The 19,079-nt window shown below is 41.2% G+C and overlaps 1 protein-coding gene across 1 annotated transcript in view; it reads right to left on the reverse strand.

Annotated features, from left to right (window-relative positions):
• Positions 1 to 4,823: 4,823 nt before the first annotated feature.
• ALKAL1 (ALK and LTK ligand 1) overlaps positions 4,824 to 19,079 on the reverse strand; it is a 170,286-nt gene continuing 156,030 nt past the window's right edge. Inside the window, exon 6 of the mRNA XM_063923714.1 lies at positions 4,824 to 5,045. The gene's annotated coding sequence lies outside the window, so the exon portion shown is untranslated. The remainder of the gene's footprint in view (positions 5,046 to 19,079) is intronic.

Genomic DNA, 19,079 nt, shown 5'->3' on the forward strand with positions numbered 1-19,079 from the left:
GCTGTTTTTTAGGGTTTTTTGAAAAAAACACCCGAATCCAAAACACACCCGAATCCGACAAAAAAAATTCGGTGAGGTTTTGCCAAAACGCGGTCGAACCCAAAACACGGCCGCGGAACCGAACCCAAAACCAAAACACAAAACCCGAAAAATTTCCGGCGCTCATCTCTAATTTATACTTTGGCAAAACGTTGTTGCTCTGCAGGTTGGGCAGATTAAAATATGAGGCTTAAAATTGAGATGGGCATGCCCTAGCTCAATTCTATATTAAGCTTGCCAGAATTTGTGGGCTACATGCAAAAGCAGACATCGTTTAACCTTCATGCAAAAAAATATAAAAAAGGTATTGCAGACCTTGCATTGCAATATGGATTATCAAGGTGCAAAGTTAATCCCTTTTTTGCTTTGCTCCTGCTCTGAATCAGACTCTATGGGGTATATTTACTAAGGTCCCGATTTTGACCTAGATGACGTTTTTTCTTCAAAGTGTCATCTCGGGAATTTACTAAGCAAAAATCTCGGCAGTGATGAGGGCATTCGTATTATTTTGGAAGATCTAGGAAAAAATTATGAATCAATACACCATCGGTCAAATACGCCTGCAATTTGGTAGAATTCGGTCATTTACTAAAAAGTGCAAATCACAAACACTGCCGACAATAGCCAAACACTGCCGTGCTGAAATAAATTTGTGAAAAAGTGCTAAAAAAAACAGACCTGCTTTTTTCCCCCGTGTTCGGATAGGCATGCACGGATCCATGAGATCCGTGCATGTTTTTCAGTGGGAAGGGGTGGGAAAGTGTTCTTTTAAAAAAAAAAAATGCGTGGGGTCCCCCCTCCTAAGCCAAACCAGCCTCGGGCTCTTTGAGCCGGCCCTGGTTGAAAAAATATTGGGAAAAAAATGATAGGGGTTCCCCCATATTTAAACAACCAGCACCGGGCTCTGCGCCTGGTCCTGGTTCCAAAAATACGGGGGACAAAAAGCGTAGGGGTCCCCCGTATTTCTGAAACCAGCACCGGGCTCCACTAGCCAGATACATAATGCCACAGCCAGGGGACACTTTTATCTAGGTCCCTGCGGCCCTGGCATTACATAACCAACTAGTCACCCCTGGCCGGGGTACCCTGGAGGAGTGGGGACCCCTTCAATCAAGGGGTCCCCCCCCTCCAGCCACCCAAGGACCAGGGGTGAAGCCCGAGGCTGTCCCCCCCATCCAATGGGCTGCGGATGGGAGGCTGATAGCCTTTTTGTCAAAAAATAAATATTGTTTTTAGTAGCAGTACTACAAGTCCCAGCAAGCCTCCCCCGCAAGCTGGTACTTGGAGAATCACAAGTACCAGCATGCGGTGGAAACCCGGGCCCGCTGGTACCTGTAGTACTACTACTAAAAAAATACCCCAATAAAAACATAAGACACACACCTTGAAAGTAAAACTTTAATACATACATCCACACCTCCATATACACATACTTACCTATGTTCACACGAGGGTCGGTCCTCTTCTCCATGTAGAATCCATGGTGTACCTGTTGAAAAAATGATACTCACAAAATCCAGTGTAGATGGCTCCTCTTTTAATCCATTTGTAATCCTGGTACTTTGCAAAATAACAAAACGGACACCCGACCTCGCACTGAAAGGGGCCCCATGTTTTCACATGGGACCCCTTTCCCCGAATGCCAGAAACCCCCCCTGACTTTTGTCTAAGAGGGTTCCATCAGCCAATCAGGGAGCGCCACATTGTGGCACCCTCCTGATTGGCTGTGTGCTCCTGTAGTGTATGACAGGCAACACCCGGCAGTGTTACAATGTAGCGCCTATGCGCTCCATTGTAACCAATGGTGGGAACTTTGTGGTTAGCGGTGAGGTTACTTTCGGTCAACCGCTGACCACAAAGTTCCCACCATTGGTTACAATGGAGCGCATAGGCGCTACATTGTAACACTGCCGGGTGTTGCCTGTCATACACTACAGGAGCACACAGCCAATCAGGAGGGTGCCACAATGTGGCGCTCCCTGATTGGCTGATGGAACCCTCTTAGACAAAAGTCAGGGGGGTTTTCTGGCATTCGGGGAAAGGGGTCCCATGTGAAAACATGGGGCCCCCTTCAGTGCGAGGTCGGGTGTCCGTTTTGTTATTTTTGCAAAGTACCAGGATTACAAATGGATTAAAAGAGGAGCCATCTACACTGGATTTTGTGAGTATCATTTTTTCAACAGGTACACCATGGATTCTACATGGAGAAGAGGACCGACCCTCGTGTGAACATAGGTAAGTATGTGTATATGGAGGTGTGGATGTATGTATTAAAGTTTTACTTTCAAGGTGTGTGTCTTATGTTTTTATTGGGGTATTTTTTTAGTAGTAGTACTACAGGTACCAGCGGGCCCGGTTTTTCACTGAATTCTGGTACTTGTGGTTCTCCAAGTACCAGCTTGCGGGGGAGGCTTGCTGGGACTTGTAGTACTGCTACTAAAAACAATATTCATTTTTTGACAAAAAGGCTATCAGCCTCCCATCCGCAGCCCTTGGATAGGGGGGACAGCCTCGGGCTTCACCCCTGGTCCTTGGGTGGCTGGAGGGGGGGGACCTCTTGATTGAAGGGGTCCCCACTCCTCCAGGGTACCCCGGCCAGGGGTGACTAGTTGGTTATGTAATGCCAGGGCCGCAGGGACCTAGATAAAAGTGTCCCCCGGCTGTGGCATTATGTATCTGGCTAGTGGAGCCCAGTGCTGGTTTCAGAAATACGGGGGACCCCTACGCTTTTTGTCCCCCATATTTTTGGAACCAGGACCAGGCGCAGAGCCCGGTGCTGGTTGTTTAAATATGGGGGAACCCCTATCATTTTTTTCCCCATATTTTTTCAACCAGGACCAGCTCAAAGAGCCCGAGGCTGGTTTGGCTTAGGAGGGGGGACCCCACGCAATTTTTTTATTTTATTTTAACACTGATTTCTATTTTTATAAAGGAGCACAATGAAGCCCAGCACGGATCTCTCAGATCCGGCCGAGATTCATTGTATTAAAGTCGGCAGTGTTTTACAAGTCTCTCACGTAAAACACTGCAAAAAAAAACGAATGACATCGACATCGGTAAATACGAAAATGCATAATACGAAAGCTTAGTAAATTAGTCGTAATAAATTCAAAAAGTTGCATCTTTACACTTTCGATGTCATTCGTGATTGAACTTTAACCTCAGTCGGGAAATCACAAATTTTAGTAAATATACCCCTATATCTCTTCAGTAGTGGAGTCTTCCAAAACAGAGCTGACAAAGCTAGATTTTGAAGGAAAACATATGTTGCATTCAGGGGCATAACCAGAACTTTGAGGGCCCCATAGTAAAATATTGAAGGGGCCCCTGTCCTAGTGATTCTTAAGAGACACCTCTCCACAGCAGTTATTAATTTTATTCCCCATAATAGTGCCCTAGCTCAACAACGAACCAACCAAAACATGTTATATCAAAATTGGTACGTAATAAAGTCTTCTGTTTGTAGAACTAAGCTATTGTGAGGTATTAGCACATTTTATATAGTAGTGGTCAAACCTATATTGTAAAATGTGTAATGAATAGTTTTTCTCTGTAATATTTATTGTTACAAATTCTGTCTGAAAGGCGAGGGCTTTATAAAGCACTTAGATATTCAGTTAGTTTCATTTCATATTTTTGCTGTGTCATTAAGTTTTTTTGGGTGGCATAAGTTGTTTTGTTTTTGAGGTATTATATAATTCAGAAGGTCTATCTTAGTACGGAATAGAAAAGGACCAGGAACCCATGAGTAGCTTCTTCAGAGCTTAAGGAAAAAACATTCCCACCATCCAGCCTTGTTATGAAGAAAGACATGAAAACATTTGCCCCTTTGGGCCTAATAGCTCCAAATGCCAGGAAACACAAGGAACATTACTATTTGGAGAGTGCGGGGAAGCTATGAAAATAGTTTTGCACATTTTTATTCCACAGAGTTAAGATCAAACATAGTACTGCCCTAGGAAGAACCAGAAACCAATCTGATCATGGAATGTCTACATTGGTCCATTAACCAAAGAACCAGTAGCAGAGGAATATGTGGTTGGGACCATATATAAACAGAACTACTTACATAATTTAATTTTGTTGTGTATATGTAATTTTAATTTTTTCACTTGCACTGAGTTTGGCCCTCATGTGTCTTGCCTCCAAAATCCAGAGAAATAGTGGGATGTTTAAGTTCCCATTCCCCTAGATTCCTCTAGACTTTTATAAAGCTTGAATCACTAGAGTTTAAAAGAAATAAATAAAGTTATTTTGATTATTTGATTATTACACAGTAGATACAATGCAATAAGATGTATAGAAAAATGATGTAACATTACTGCTCCAATAGACAATGTCGGATTTATGCCATCAGGTACAGGAATCTATAATATCTGGTTGCTTAAAATACTGTAGGTACTCATTGGTTTTATAAGTAAAACAATTAGACATTCATATATATTATTTATTCCATATAAACTGCATTGCAGTCTTCCAGTCATGTATCTTAACTTTATTTCAGATGTTCCATAAATGCTAATACATTGTGCAATTGTTGTGATCTGCAAAAGCTTTATTATACAACACCAGATAGATTCATCTGACAATAAAACGTCTCCCTTAATGCTTTCTCCAAAATATTCATATAATTATAGCTATATATATATATATATATATATATATATAGTTTCACGTTAGTGCAAATCAAAATGTTCGAGCCTGAGCAACATATTTAAATACAAAGGAAAATCATAAACTTCAAAAGAAATAAAATAATAAAAAAAAAAAAACGGACTCTGCAAGTGGTTATTACATATATTTAGTATATTATTAGTAAATATTATATACAATGTATTTAAATAAATAGTTAAATTTCTTCGGCCCTGGGCAATGTGTTAAAAATGTTTTATTCACATGACTATGGAATGTTCAACATAAAGAAAAAGATGAAAACAGCAACTCATATCATCATGGTATAGACGTCCGATTTCAAGGCACATTCTTGGCAAATCAGAGTTCTAGATCTAGAATTAAACAGAAAACAATACGTTAATATTATTTTACATACCAAATATGTTTGTTTACTTTTTTCATTAAGGATTACATTTAGATTAAAATATAAAATACAAATGTTAATTATAACCGTCTAAAGCAGAGGTTCTCAAACTCGGTCCTCGGGGGCCCGCACAGTGCATGTTTTGCAGGTAACCCAGCAGATGCACAGGTGTATTAATTACTCACTGACACATTTTAAAAGGTCCACAGGTGGAGCTAATTATTTCACTTGCGATTCTGTGAGGAGACCTGCAAAACATGCCCTGTGTGGGCCCCCGAGGACCGAGTTTGAGAACCTCTGGTCTAAAGTAAATGATCATGAAAATTAAACAACTCCATTCCACTACCCCAAAAAATTGAAAATTGAAATTTCCAATTTCTACGTACACACTGGGAGCTGCCACAGTAATCCATCTGAAAGTGCAGCACAGTGTAGTATACTGAGAGCAATAAAATATCTATCTATCTATCTAACTATCTATCTATCTATCTATCTATCTATCTATCTATCTATCTATCTGTCTATCTCTCTGATTATCTATCTCTCTGTGTGTCAGTCTGTCTGTCTGTCTGTCTGTCTCTCTCAAGTGTATCAATATATTTCCTACTGTAGTAATCAAAGTATGCAAATATATAAATAAATACAATAAAAATGTTTTTATAAAAATTATATTTTCTTTATTCAAAATATAGTGTTTACAACACATAAAAAGGGGAATTTTATCTACCACTACTGTTCAATTAAAATCAATATAATTGTGACCCTAATACCGGTATACTTTAGACAAAAAAACAAACCAACATAAAACATGTACTAATGGTGCTTATTTCAGCGGCTTACTTAAAAAAGTCCACAGTTACAATTTCCAAGCATATTTTCATTCCTAGCTGGAGAATTGAATTTTTACTGGGGAAATATAAAATCTGTGTTTCCAGAAAGAAGGCTGTGCCCAACTGGATCAAATGGCTCTGCTCACCGCAGCAGTTAGTCCTTAACTCACATCAGTATCTTTCTATGGTTAAATCAGCATTCTTAGCCGGGAATGTGTCATGTGTAGACTTACTTAAATGCCAAAGGTTCAGAAAGGTATTGAATGCCACAGGTCCAGAAATGTGCGAGTGTCTGCCGGCAGACAGTTGTTGGTGCCTCTGCGATCAACTAGTTTCGCCTGTCTAAGCAGGCTTCCTCAGGATAGCCGAGTGCACCTCCTACCCCGCACTTTAAACTCTCCCTGGCATTCGTTGCTATGGCGACCAGGATCTCTCCGCCCATCATCAGGTTCCACTGTACACAGCTCAGCATTGTGTTGCTGTGGTAACCGGGATCCACTCGTCGCGTCACTTCCGCTTCCTTTCTTCGGCGTTCGTTGTCATGGTAGCCTGGATTCTCTTTGTATGTTATTATTTCCCTGCGTCACGTCACTTTCGGTTTGGTAGCTCCGCCCATAGGGAACTCCACTACCTTCCGTTCAGCATTCAGTTGCCATGGAGACTAGGATCTCCTTATCGCATCACTTCCTGATTTTCTTTGATGCTGTAGTTCTTTCTGCTCCCAGCATTTTTATTTATTTAAAAGGATATATAAGAGACATCTCTTGCTGGCCACTTTTATCTAGTGGATTGTCAGTGTCCTTTAATTATGTTGTGGCAATGACTTCTGTTATTACATTTAGATGGTCTCATAGTAGATGGAGAAACATTCTAATATATATATACAGTTCCTTCTTTGATCTGTAGTCCCGAACCATTTTCTTATACTGTATTATTATTCTTCTGTTTTCCTCCTCAAATTTGTCGTGTTTTAAACACATCCATCATTATCACATACAATTGACATACATAAAACAGTGCCTGCGGGTAGAGTTAAACATACATAACTACCACCCCATCCCCATTATATCTAATCTTATACTATTATATACTATTCTTTTAGAAACGGATAGAGTTCCCAATCTATGTTTAATCCCTTAGGTATAAGCGTCCCTAGTTCAAAAATAGTTCTTGCCTCTTCCTTAAGGAGTGCACTATCCCAATCCCCCCTCTCCATGATTTCTGTATTAGTTTAATACCAATAAATTCCAGGGCTGCAGGATTGCTGTCATGGACTTTAAGGAAGTGTTCTGGAATACTATGATTGTCCTCCTTAGTCCTGATATTATTTAGATGCTCATTAATTCGAATTTGAAGGCACCGATAGGTCTTCCCTACATATTGAAGCCCGCAGGGGGAGGTGATCAAATAAATCACCCCCTTCGAATTGCAGGTGATTTTATCCTTTATTTTATATTCTTTTCCTGTACTGTTTGATTTGTATTTCACTATTGGTTTCGTTGATACATTTTTCGTTTTTCTGCAAACCACGCAATTGTTACACCTGTAGAATCCCGGCTCCATGCCTTTTAGCAATGCTGTTTTTCTCCTATCGTTCTTACAGTAGCTCCTCACTAGACTGTTTTTTAGGGTAGGTGCCCTCCTATAAACAATTCTAGGTTTCTCTGGTAAAATATCTTTAAGCTCTTCATCTGCAGTAAGGATGTGCCAATGTTTGTATAGACTTTCTTCTAGAAGTCTACGCTGACTCGAGAATCCCGTCAGAAACAACACATCATCTTTTTTCCTCTCATTCTTACTTTTATACCGAAGGAGATCAGTCCTGTTCATCTTATCCACTTCATCCTTATTTATCTTCAATTCATTCTTTCTGAAGTTCTTCTCTCCAAATTTATTCATAAGATCCAATGCTTGTATCTCGTAGTCTGCTTTCTTAAAGCAATTCCTCCGTATTCGTCTTATCTGGCCTTTGGGGACATTGGCCAACCACTTCGGATGATGGTTGCTCTTGAAGTCTAAATAACTATTGCAGTCCACTTCCTTATTATACGTTCTTGTTTCAATCTGATTATTCTCAATGAAGATGGTTAAATCTAGAAAGTTTATGCTGGTATCACTGATCTCACTTGTAAATTCCAGGTTATATCCATTTTTATTTATCTTTCTGATGAATTGTTCCAGATCTTCTTTCGTCCCATTCCAGATGATGAACACATCATCTATAAATCTTGCCCACAAAATCAAGTTGGGGAGGTATTCATTGTTTGTCCAGATAAATTCATTTTCCCACTGGGCAAGGAAGAGATTGGCATAAGAAGGCGCAAAGTTCGTACCCATAGCTGTTCCCTGGGTTTGCCTATAGTATTTGCCCACATACCAGAAAAAATTATGCTCTAGTGTGAATCTTATCCCTTCCAGTATGAACTCAATTTGATCTCCCTTCATTTTTGACTCCTTTATGAGAATCTTCTGAACATTTTCTATTCCTTGGTCATGTCGAATTGAGGTATAGAGTGATTTAACATCACATGTTGCCAATAAATAGCCTTCTTTCCATTCTATCCTGCTCAACATATCCAGAATTTGTATTGTGTCTTTGATGTAACTCTGTTGTGTATTCACTAGTTTCTTCAAAAAGACATCAATGTAACATGATAAATGCGACATTAGTGACTGGATTCCTGCCACTATTGGCCTTCCTGGGGGGGTATTCAGGTCCTTATGGATTTTTGGTAGTTGGTAAAATAATGCCACTTTTGGATGTTCCGGGTATACATATTTAAATTCGTCTTTCATAAGTATTCCCTTTCTTAATGCATCCTTTAGGATCCTTTCCAGGTCCTTCTTATATTCTTCCATGGGATTTCTTGTAGTTGCTGGTATGTGCTGGTATCTTGCAATAATCTTAAACATTCCTTATCATAGTTCCCTTTATCCATAATTGTAATCCCCCCCCCTTTATCTGCTTGTTTGATCACAATCTCTTCATTTTGTTTGAGACTCTTCAGTGCTTTTTTCTCCCTCACACTTAGATTCCATTTCCTCATTCCTTCCACCTTCTCAGGGATCCTTTTTATATCTTCTTCCACTAATTTCTGAAAGGTGCTTAGTAAATGGCCTTTTAATTCAGCAGGGTTAAAGGTGGATTTCCTTTTTAGACCTGAATGTTCATATGATTCTGACTCAATTTCTTTCTCCATATTTGTTCCTCCTTTATTTCTTTTAAAGAATTTTTTCAGTGTAATTGTCCTAATGAATTTTTGGAGATCTATCATTGTATCGAATTTATTAAGAATATTTGTTGGAGCAAATTTGAGTCCTTTCTCCAGGACTTTCACTTCAGAGGGGGTCAATTCATAATTGCTTACGTTGAATATCCCCTTCGTGCAGCTTTTGTGTTGTTGTTCTTCTTTTGTTTTTTCTTTTGCCCTGTTTTTTGCTCCGCCTCGCTTTCCCCGTTTGTTGATGATGAGCTTCTTTTTCGTCTTCTTCTTCTTTTTGTTGTTGAATCTGGGGATTTTTTTGGGATGGCTCCAAGATTCTGTGAGGGATTGTTTCTCTGCGCCAATTCTAAAAAAGCATCCAAATATGCTTCTGTATCTTCTAACTCCACCTCCTCTTCTTCTTGTCGTTCCTGATTCCCCAGTCTATTGCCCTTTCTTCCCCTATTCTCCAGACGTTCCATGAGGGTTCGGGCTGAGAGGTCCAGGATCTTCTAGTGGTCTTCTCTTCCATTATTGAAACTTCTAATAAGAGTTTCCGTGGTGGGATATTCTTCTTTCCTCGACTTTCTTTCTTGATCCTTTCTTTTCATTCCTTCTAAGTACGCCTCTTGTTGTCGTTTACTCTTCATCCGTTGTTGATTCTCTCTTTCCCTTACATCAGTATTTCTCTGTGTCAATCTCCACCCTTGGGATGTATCCCTGGAGTGTCTATATTCTCCCATCTGTCTTTTATTCTGCCTTCTCCATGTATCTCCACTGTTCATCCCTCTAATACTAATACTAATACTTTGATTACTACAGTAGGAAATATATTGATACACTTGAGAAACATAAGCGCTGGGAGATACTTTATTTTACTTTTTGGTGTAGATTTTAAGAGGCTAGTGGAAAGCCTCTTCTCCATAGCAGCTTTTACTGATCAAGTGAGACGAACAAGCGCAGTCCTTAAATCCCCCCCTTTTTTGTTTAACGTATTTATATCCACACACGAGGACAGCAGCTAGTTTGTAAGAAGATGGCATTGAGTAAAGAAGAACGGATTAGGGTTCTCAATGAACTTATACCTACAGCAGGAATGCACCCAGTAATTAATATAGAGGCAACAGAAGATACTTTTTGTAGTCTATACACTAGATTAGAAAAATTGGAAATACAGGAGATCAAACAATGGTGGGAGAGTACCACTTTAGCTAAGTATATTGAAAAACAAATGATCCTGAGAGGTCTTAGGATAATAAAAGCCCCATCATTTCTATCAAAAAAATAGGATTTTATAAGAAAGTGGGATGATACCCTCGATACCTGTTCAGTAAATCTGATGAAATTAATTATTGCAGATAGAGAAGAAAGTATTAAAAACATAGAGGGGGAAATTAAGGATATAAGAAGGAAATTTAAATCAATGGAACAACTAGCGGACTTTAAGAATCTAGAAAATCTTATGAATATTAGACTACAGAAAACTGAACAGGATATAATAGAACAGAAGAAGAGGAAATTTGCCAGAGACCATGAGGATTATAAAGGAGACATTAGGAATTGGAAAGTAGGAAAAAAAACCCAGATGGGAAGGGAGGAAAGAAGAAGACCGTACCTTGAAGACCAAAGGCGGTATGAAGAGCCATCCAGAGGTGAGAAAAACTACCATCGAACTCGACCACAGAACTTCACAGAACAATATACAAGAAGAGTATATGATACAGAAAACATCAGAGGGATGAACAGTGGAGATACATGGAGAAGGCAGAATGAAAGACAGATGGGAGAATATAGACACCCCAGGGATATATCCCAAGGGTGGAGATTGACACAGAGAAACACTGATGTAAGGGAACGAGAGAATCAACAACGGATGAAGAGTAAACGACAACAAGAGGCGGACTTAGAAGGAATGAAAAGAAAGGATCAAGAAAGAAAGTCGAGGAAAGAAGATTATCCCACCATGGAAACTCTTATTAGAAGTTTCAATAATGGAAGAGAAGACCACCAGAAGATCCTGGACCTCTCAGCCCGAACCCTCATGGAACGTCTGGAGAATAGGGGAAGAAAGGGCAATAGACTGGGGAATCAGGAACGACAAGAAGAAGAGGAGGTGGAGTTAGAAGATACAGAAGCATATTTGGATGCTTTTTTAGAATTGGCGCAGAGAAACAATCCCTCACAGAATCTTGGAGCCATCCCAAAAAAATCCCCAGATTCAACAACAAAAAGAAGAAGAAGACGAAAAAGAAGCTCATCATCAACAAACGGGGAAAGTGAGGCGGAGCAAAAAACAGGGCAAAAGAAAAAACAAAAGAAGAACAACAACAAAAAAGCGGCACGAAGGGGATATTCAACATAAGCAATTATGAATTGACCCCCTCTGAAATGGAAGTCCTGGAGAAAGGACTCAAATTTGCTCCAACAAATATTCTTAATAAATTCGATACAATGATAGATCTCCAAAAATTCATTAGGACAATTACACTGAAAAAAATCTTTAAAAGAAATAAAGGAGGAACAAATATGAAGAAAGAAATTGAGTCAGAATCATACGAACATTCAGGTCTAAAAAGGAAATCCACCTTTTATCCTGCACAATTAAAAGGCCATTTACTAAGCACCTTTCAGAAATTAGTGGAAGAAGATATAAAAAGGATCCCTGAGAAGGTGGAAGGAATGAGGAAATGGAATCTAAGTGTGAGGGAGAAAAAAGCACTGAAGAGTCTCAAACAAAATGAAGAGATTGTGATCAAACAAGCAGATAAAGGGGGGGGGATTACAATTATGGATAAAGGGAACTATGATAAGGAATGTTTAAGATTATTGCAAGATACCAGCACATACCAGCAACTACAAGAAAATCCCATGGAAGAATATAAGAAGGACCTGGAAAGGATCCTAAAGGATGCATTAAGAAAGGGAATACTTACGAAAGACGAATTTAAATATGTATACCCGGAACATCCAAAAGTGGCATTATTTTACCAACTACCAAAAATCCATAAGGACCTGAATACCCCCCCAGGAAGGCCAATAGTGGCAGGAATCCAGTCACTAACGTCGCATTTATCATGTTACATTGATGTCTTTTTTAAGAAACTAGTGAATACACAACAGAGTTACATCAAAGACACGATACAGATTCTGGATATGTTGAGCAGGATAGAATGGAAAGAAGGCTATTTATTGGCAACATGTGATGTTAAATCCCTCTATACCTCAATTCGACATGACCAAGGAATAGAAAATGTTCACTAGAGCATAATTTTTTCTGGTATGGGGGCAAATACTATAGGCAAACCCAGGGAACAGCTATGGGTACGAACTTCGCGCCTTCTTATGCCAATCTCTTCCTTGCCCAGTGGGAAAATGAATTTATCTGGACAAACAATGAATACCTCCCCAACTTGATTTTGTGGGCAAGATTTATAGATGATGTGTTCATCATCTGGAATGGGACGAAAGAAGATCTGGAACAATTCATCAGATAGATAAATAAAAATGGATATAACCTGGAATTTACAAGTAAGATCAGTGATACCAGCATAAACTTTCTAGATTTAACCATCTTCATTGAGAATAATCAGATTGAAACAAGAACGTATAATAAGGAAGTGGACTGCAATAGTTATTTAGACTTCAAGAGCAACCATCATCCGAAGTGGTTGGCCAATGTCCCCAAAGGCCAGATAAGACGAATACGGAGGAATTGCTCTAAGAAAGCAGACTACAAGATACAAGCATTGGATCTTATGAATAAATTTGGAGAGAAGAACTTCAGAAAGAATGAATTGAAGATAAATAAGGATGAAGTGGATAAGATGAACAGGACTGATCTCCTTCGGTATAAAAGTAAGAATGAGAGGAAAAAAGATGATGTGTTGTTCCTGACGGGATTCTCGAGTCAGCGTAGACTTCTAGAAGAAAGTCTATACAAACATTGGCACATCCTTACTGCAGATGAAGAGCTTAAAGATATTTTACCGGAGAAACCTAGAATTGTTTATAGGAGGGCACCTACCCTAAAAAACAGTCTAGTGAGGAGCTACTGTAAGAACGATAGGAGAAAAACAGCATGGCTAAAAGACATGGAGCCGGGATTCTACAGGTGTAACAATTGCGTGGTTTGCAGAAAAACGAAAAATGTATCAACGAAACCAATAGTGAAATACAAATCAAACAGTACAGGAAAAGAATATAAAATAAAGGATAAAATCACCTGCAATTCGAAGGGGGTGATTTATTTGATCACCTGCCCCTGCGGGCTTCAATATGTAGGGAAGACCTATTGGTGCCTTCAAATTCGAATTAATGAGCATCTAAATAATATCAGGACTAAGAAGGACAATCATAGTATTCCAGAACACTTCCTTAAAGTCCATGACAGCAATCCTGCAGCCCTGGAATTTATTGGTATTAAACTAATACAGAAATCATGGAGAGGGGGGGATTGGGATAGTGCATTCCTTAAGGAAGAGGCAAGAACTATTTTTGAACTAGGGACGCTTATACCTAAGGGATTAAACATAGATTGGGAACTCTATCCGTTTCTAAAAGAATAGGATATAATAGTATAAGATTAGATATAATGGGGATGGGGTGGTAGTTATGTATGTTTAACTCTACCCGTAGGCACTGTTTTATGTATGTCAATTGTATGTGATAATGATGGATGTGTTTAAAACACGACAAATTTGAGGAGGAAAACAGAAGAATAATTATACAGTATAAGATGGGGACTACAGATCAAAGAAGGAACTGTATATATATATTAGAATGTTTCTCCATCTACTATGAGACCATCTAAATGTAATAACAGAAGTCATTGCCACAACATAATTAAAGGACACTGACAATCCACTAGATAAAAGTGGCCAGCAAGAGATGTCTCTTATATATCCTTTTAAATAAATAAAAATGCTGGGAGCAGAAAGAACTACGCATCAAAGAAAATCAGGAAGTGATGCGATAAGGAGATCCTAGTCTCCATGGCAACTGAATGCTGAACGGAAGGTAGTGGAGTTCCCTATGGGCGGAGCTACCAAACCGAAAGTGACGTGACGCAGGGAAATAATAACATACAAAGAGAATCCAGGCTACCATGACAACGAACGCCGAAGAAAGGAAGCGGAAGTGACGCGACGCGACGAGTGGATACCGGTTACCACAGCAACACAATGCTGAGCTGTGTACAGTGGAACCTGATGATGGGCGGAGAGATCCCGGTCGCCATAGCAACGAATGCCAGGGAGAGTTTAAAGTGCGGGGTAGGAGGTGCACTCGGCTATCCTGAGGAAGCCTGCTTAGACAGGCGAAACTAGTTGATCGCAGAGGCACCAACAACTGTCTGCCGGCAGACACTCGCACATTTCTGGACCTGTGGCATTCAATACCTTTCTGGACCCGTGGCATTTAAGTAAGTCTACACATGATACATTCCCGGCTAAGAATGCTGATTTAACCATAGAAAGATACTGATGTGAGTTAAGGACTAACTGCTGCGGTGAGCAGAGCCATTTGATCCAGTTGGGCACAGCCTTCTTTCTGGAAACACAGATTTTATATTTCCCCAGTAAAAATTCAATTCTCCAGCTAGGAATGAAAATATGCTTGGAAATTGTAACTGTGGACTTTTTTAAGTAAGCCGCTGAAATAAGCACCATTAGTACATGTTTTATGTTGGTTTGTTTTATGTCTAAAGTATACCGGTATTAGGGTCACAATTATATTGATTTTAATTGAACAGTAGTGGTAGATAAAATTCCCCTTTTTATGTGTTGTAAACACTATATTTTGAATAAAGAAAATATATTTTTTATAAAAACATTTTTATTGTATTTATTTATATATTTGCATACTTTGATTACTACAGTAGGAAATATATTGATACACTTGAGAAACATAAGCGCTGGGAGATACTTTATTTTACTTTTTGGTGTAGATTTTAAGAGGCTAGTGGAAAGCCTCTTCTCCATAGCAGCTTTTACTGATCAAGTGAGACGAACAAGCGCAGTCCTCAAATCCCCCCCTTTTTTATCTATCTCTCTGTCTGTCTGTCTGTCTGTCTGTACAATATTTAAGAAACAATTAATTGAATGCTCTATATAACTATTGACACAATATTAGTGATGTGCACCGGTCATTTTTCGGGTTTTGTGTTTTGGTTTTGGATTCGGTTCCGCGGCCGTGTTTTGGATTCGGACGCGTTTTGGCAAAACCTCACCAAAATTTTTTTGTCGGATTCGGGTGTGTTTTGGATTCGGGTGTTTTTTTCAAAAAACCCTAAAAAACAGCTTAAATCATAGAATTTGGGGGTCATTTTGATCCCATAGTATTATTAACCACAATAACCATAATTTCCACTCATTTCCAGTCTATTCTGAACACCTCACACCTCACAATATTATTTTTAGTCCTAAAATTTACACCGAGGTCGCTGGATGGCTAAGCTAAGCGACACAAGTGGCCGACACAAACACCTGGCCCATCTAGGAGTGACACTGCAGTGTCAGGCAGGATGGCACTTCAAAAAAATAGTCCACAAACAGCACATGATGCAAAGAAAAAAAGAGGCGCACCAAGGTCGCTGTGTGACTAAGCTAAGCGACACAAGTGGCCGACACGAACACCTGGCCCATCTAGGAGTGGCACTGCAGTGTCAGACAGGATGGCACTTAAAAAAAATTGTCCCCAAACAGCACATGATGCAAAGAAAAAAAGAGGCGCACCAAGGTCGCTGTGTGACTAAGATAAGCGACACAAGTGGCCGACACAAACACCTGGCCCATCTAGGAGTGGCACTGCAGTGTCAGGCAGGATGGCACTTCAAAAAAATAGTCCCCAAACAGCACATGATGCAAAGAAAAAAAGAGGCGCACCAAGGTCGCTGTGTGACTAAGCTAAGTGACACAAGTGGCCGACACAAACACCTGGCCCATCTAGGAGTGGCACTGCAGTGTCAGACAGGATGGCACTTCAAAAAAATTGTCCCCAAACAGCACATGATGCAAAGAAAAAAAGAGGCGCACCAAGGTCGCTGTGTGACTAAGCTAAGCGACACAAGTGGCTGACACGAACACCTGGCCCATCTAGGAGCGGCACTGCAGTGTCAGACAGGATGGCACTTCAAAAAAATAGTCCCCAAACAGCACATGATGCAAAGAAAAAAAGAGGCGCACCAAGGTCGCTGTGTGACTAAGCTAAGCGACACAAGTGGCCGACACGAACACCTGGCCCATCTAGGAGTAGCACTGCAGTGTCAGACTGGATGGCCCTTCAAAAAAATTGTCCCCAAACAGCACATGATGCAAAGAAAAAAAGAGGCGCACCAAGGTCGCTGTGTGACTAAGCTAAGCGACACAAGTGGCCGACACGAACACCTGGCCCATCTAGGAGTGGCACTGCAGTGTCAGACAGGATGGCACTTCAAAAAAATAGTCCCCAAACAGCACATGATGCATATAAAAAAGAGGCGCACCAAGGTCGCTGTGTGACTAAGATAAGCGACACAAGTGGCCGACACAAACACCTGGCCCATCTAGGAGTGGCACTGCAGTGTCAGGCAGGATGGCATTTCAAAAAAATAGTCCCCAAACAGCACATGATGTAAAGAAAAAAGAGGCACACCAAGGTCGCTGTGTGACTAAGATAAGCGACACAAGTGGCCGACACAAACACCTGGCCTATCTAGGAGTGGCACTGCAGTGTCAGACAGGATGGCACATCAAAAAAATTGTCCCCAAACAGCACATGATGCAAAGAAAAAAAGAGGCGCACCAAGGTCGCTGTGTGACTAAGATAAGCGACACAAGTGGCCGACACAAAAACCTGGCCCATCTAGGAGTGGCACTGCAGTGTCAGGCAGGATGGCACTTCAAAAAAATAGTCCCCAAACAGCACATGATGCAACGAAAAAAAGAGGCGCACCAAGGTCGCTGTGTGACTAAGATAAGCGACACAAGTGGCCGACACAAACACCTGCCCATCTAGGAGTGGCACTGCAGTGTCAGACAGGATGGCACTTCAAAAAAATAGTCCCCAAACAGCACATGATGCAAAGAAAAAAAAAAGGCGCACCAAGGTCGCTGTGTGACTAAGCTAAGCGACACAAGTGGCCGACACGAACACCTGGCCCATCTAGGAGTGGCACTGCAGTGTCAGACAGGATGGCACTTCAAAAAAATAGTCCCCAAACAGCACATGATGCATAGAAAAAAGAGGCGCACCAAGGTCGCTGTGTGACTAAGATAAGCGACACAAGTGGCCGACACAAACACCTGGCCCATCTAGGAGTGGCACTGCAGTGTCAGGCAGGATGGCACTTCAAAAAAATAGTCCCCAAACAGCACATGATGTAAAGAAAAAAAGAGGCGCACCAAGGTCGCTGTGTGACTAAGATAAGCGACACAAGTGGCCGACACAAACACCTGGCCCATCTAGGAGTGGCACTGCAGTGTCAGACAGGATGGCACATCAAAAAAATTGTCCCCAAACAGCACATGATGCAAAGAAAAAAGGAGGCGCACCAAGGTCGCTGTGTGACTAAGATAAGCGACACAAGTGGCCGACACGAACACCTGGCCCATCTAGGAGTGGCACTGCAGTGTCAGACAGGATGGCACTTCAAAAAAATTGTCCCCAAACAGCACATGATGCAAAGAAAAAAAGAGGCGCACCAAGGTCGCTGTGTGACTAAGAAAAGCGACACAAGTGGCCGACACGAACACCTGGCCCATCTAGGAGTGGCACTGCAGTGTCAGACAGGATGGCACTTCAAAAAAATTGTCCCCATACAGCACATGATGCAAAGAAAAAAAGAGGCGCACCAAGGTCGCTGTGTGACTAAGCTAAGCGACACAAGTGGCCGACACGAACACCTGGCCCATCTAGGAGTGGCACTGCAGTGTCAGACTGGATGGCACTTCAAAAAAATTGTCCCCAAACAGCACATGATGCAAAGAAAAAAAGAGGCGCACCAAGGTCGCTGTGTGACTAAGATAAGCGACACAAGTGGCCGACACAAACACCTGCCCATCTAGGAGTGGCACTGCAGTGTCAGAGAGGATGGCACTTCAAAAAAATTGTCCCCAAACAGAACATGATGCAAAGAAAAAAAAAGGCACACCAAGGTCGCTGTGTGACTAAGCTAAGCGACACAAGTGGCCGACACGAACACCTGGCCCATCTAGGAGTGGCACTGCAGTGTCAGACAGGATGGCACTTCAAAAAAATAGTCCCCAAACAGCACATGATGCATAGAAAAAAGAGGCACACCAAGGTCGCTGTGTGACTAAGATAAGCGACACAAGTGGCCGACACAAACACCTGGCCCATCTAGGAGTGGCACTGCAGTGTCAGACAGGATGGCACTTCAAAAAAATTGTCCCCAAACAGAACATGATGCAAAGAAAAAAAAAGGCACACCAAGGTCGCTGTGTGACTAAGCTAAGCGACACAAGTGGCCGACACGAACACCTGGCCCATCTAGGAGTGGCACTGCAGTGTCAGACAGGATGGCACTTCAAAAAAATAGTCCCCAAACAGCACATGATGCATAGAAAAAAGAGGCACACCAAGGTCGCTGTGTGACTAAGATAAGCGACACAAGTGGCCGACACAAACACCTGGCCCATCTAGGAGTGGCACTGCAGTGTCAGGCAGGATGGCACTTCAAAAAAATAGTCCCCAAACAGCACATGATGTAAAGAAAAAAAGAGGCGCACCAAGGTCGCTGTGTGACTAAGATAAGCGACACAAGTGGCCGACACAAACACCTGGCCCATCTAGGAGTGGCACTGCAGTGTCAGACAGGATGGCACATCAAAAAAATTGTCCCCAAACAGCACATGATGCAAAGAAAAAAGGAGGCGCACCAAGGTCGCTGTGTGACTAAGATAAGCGACACAAGTGGCCGACACGAACACCTGGCCCATCTAGGAGTGGAACAGCAGTGTCAGACAGGATGGC

The sequence above is a fragment of the Pseudophryne corroboree genome, chromosome 5, assembly GCF_028390025.1.
Source record: "Pseudophryne corroboree isolate aPseCor3 chromosome 5, aPseCor3.hap2, whole genome shotgun sequence".
In the NCBI taxonomy this organism is placed as follows: domain Eukaryota; kingdom Metazoa; phylum Chordata; class Amphibia; order Anura; family Myobatrachidae; genus Pseudophryne; species Pseudophryne corroboree.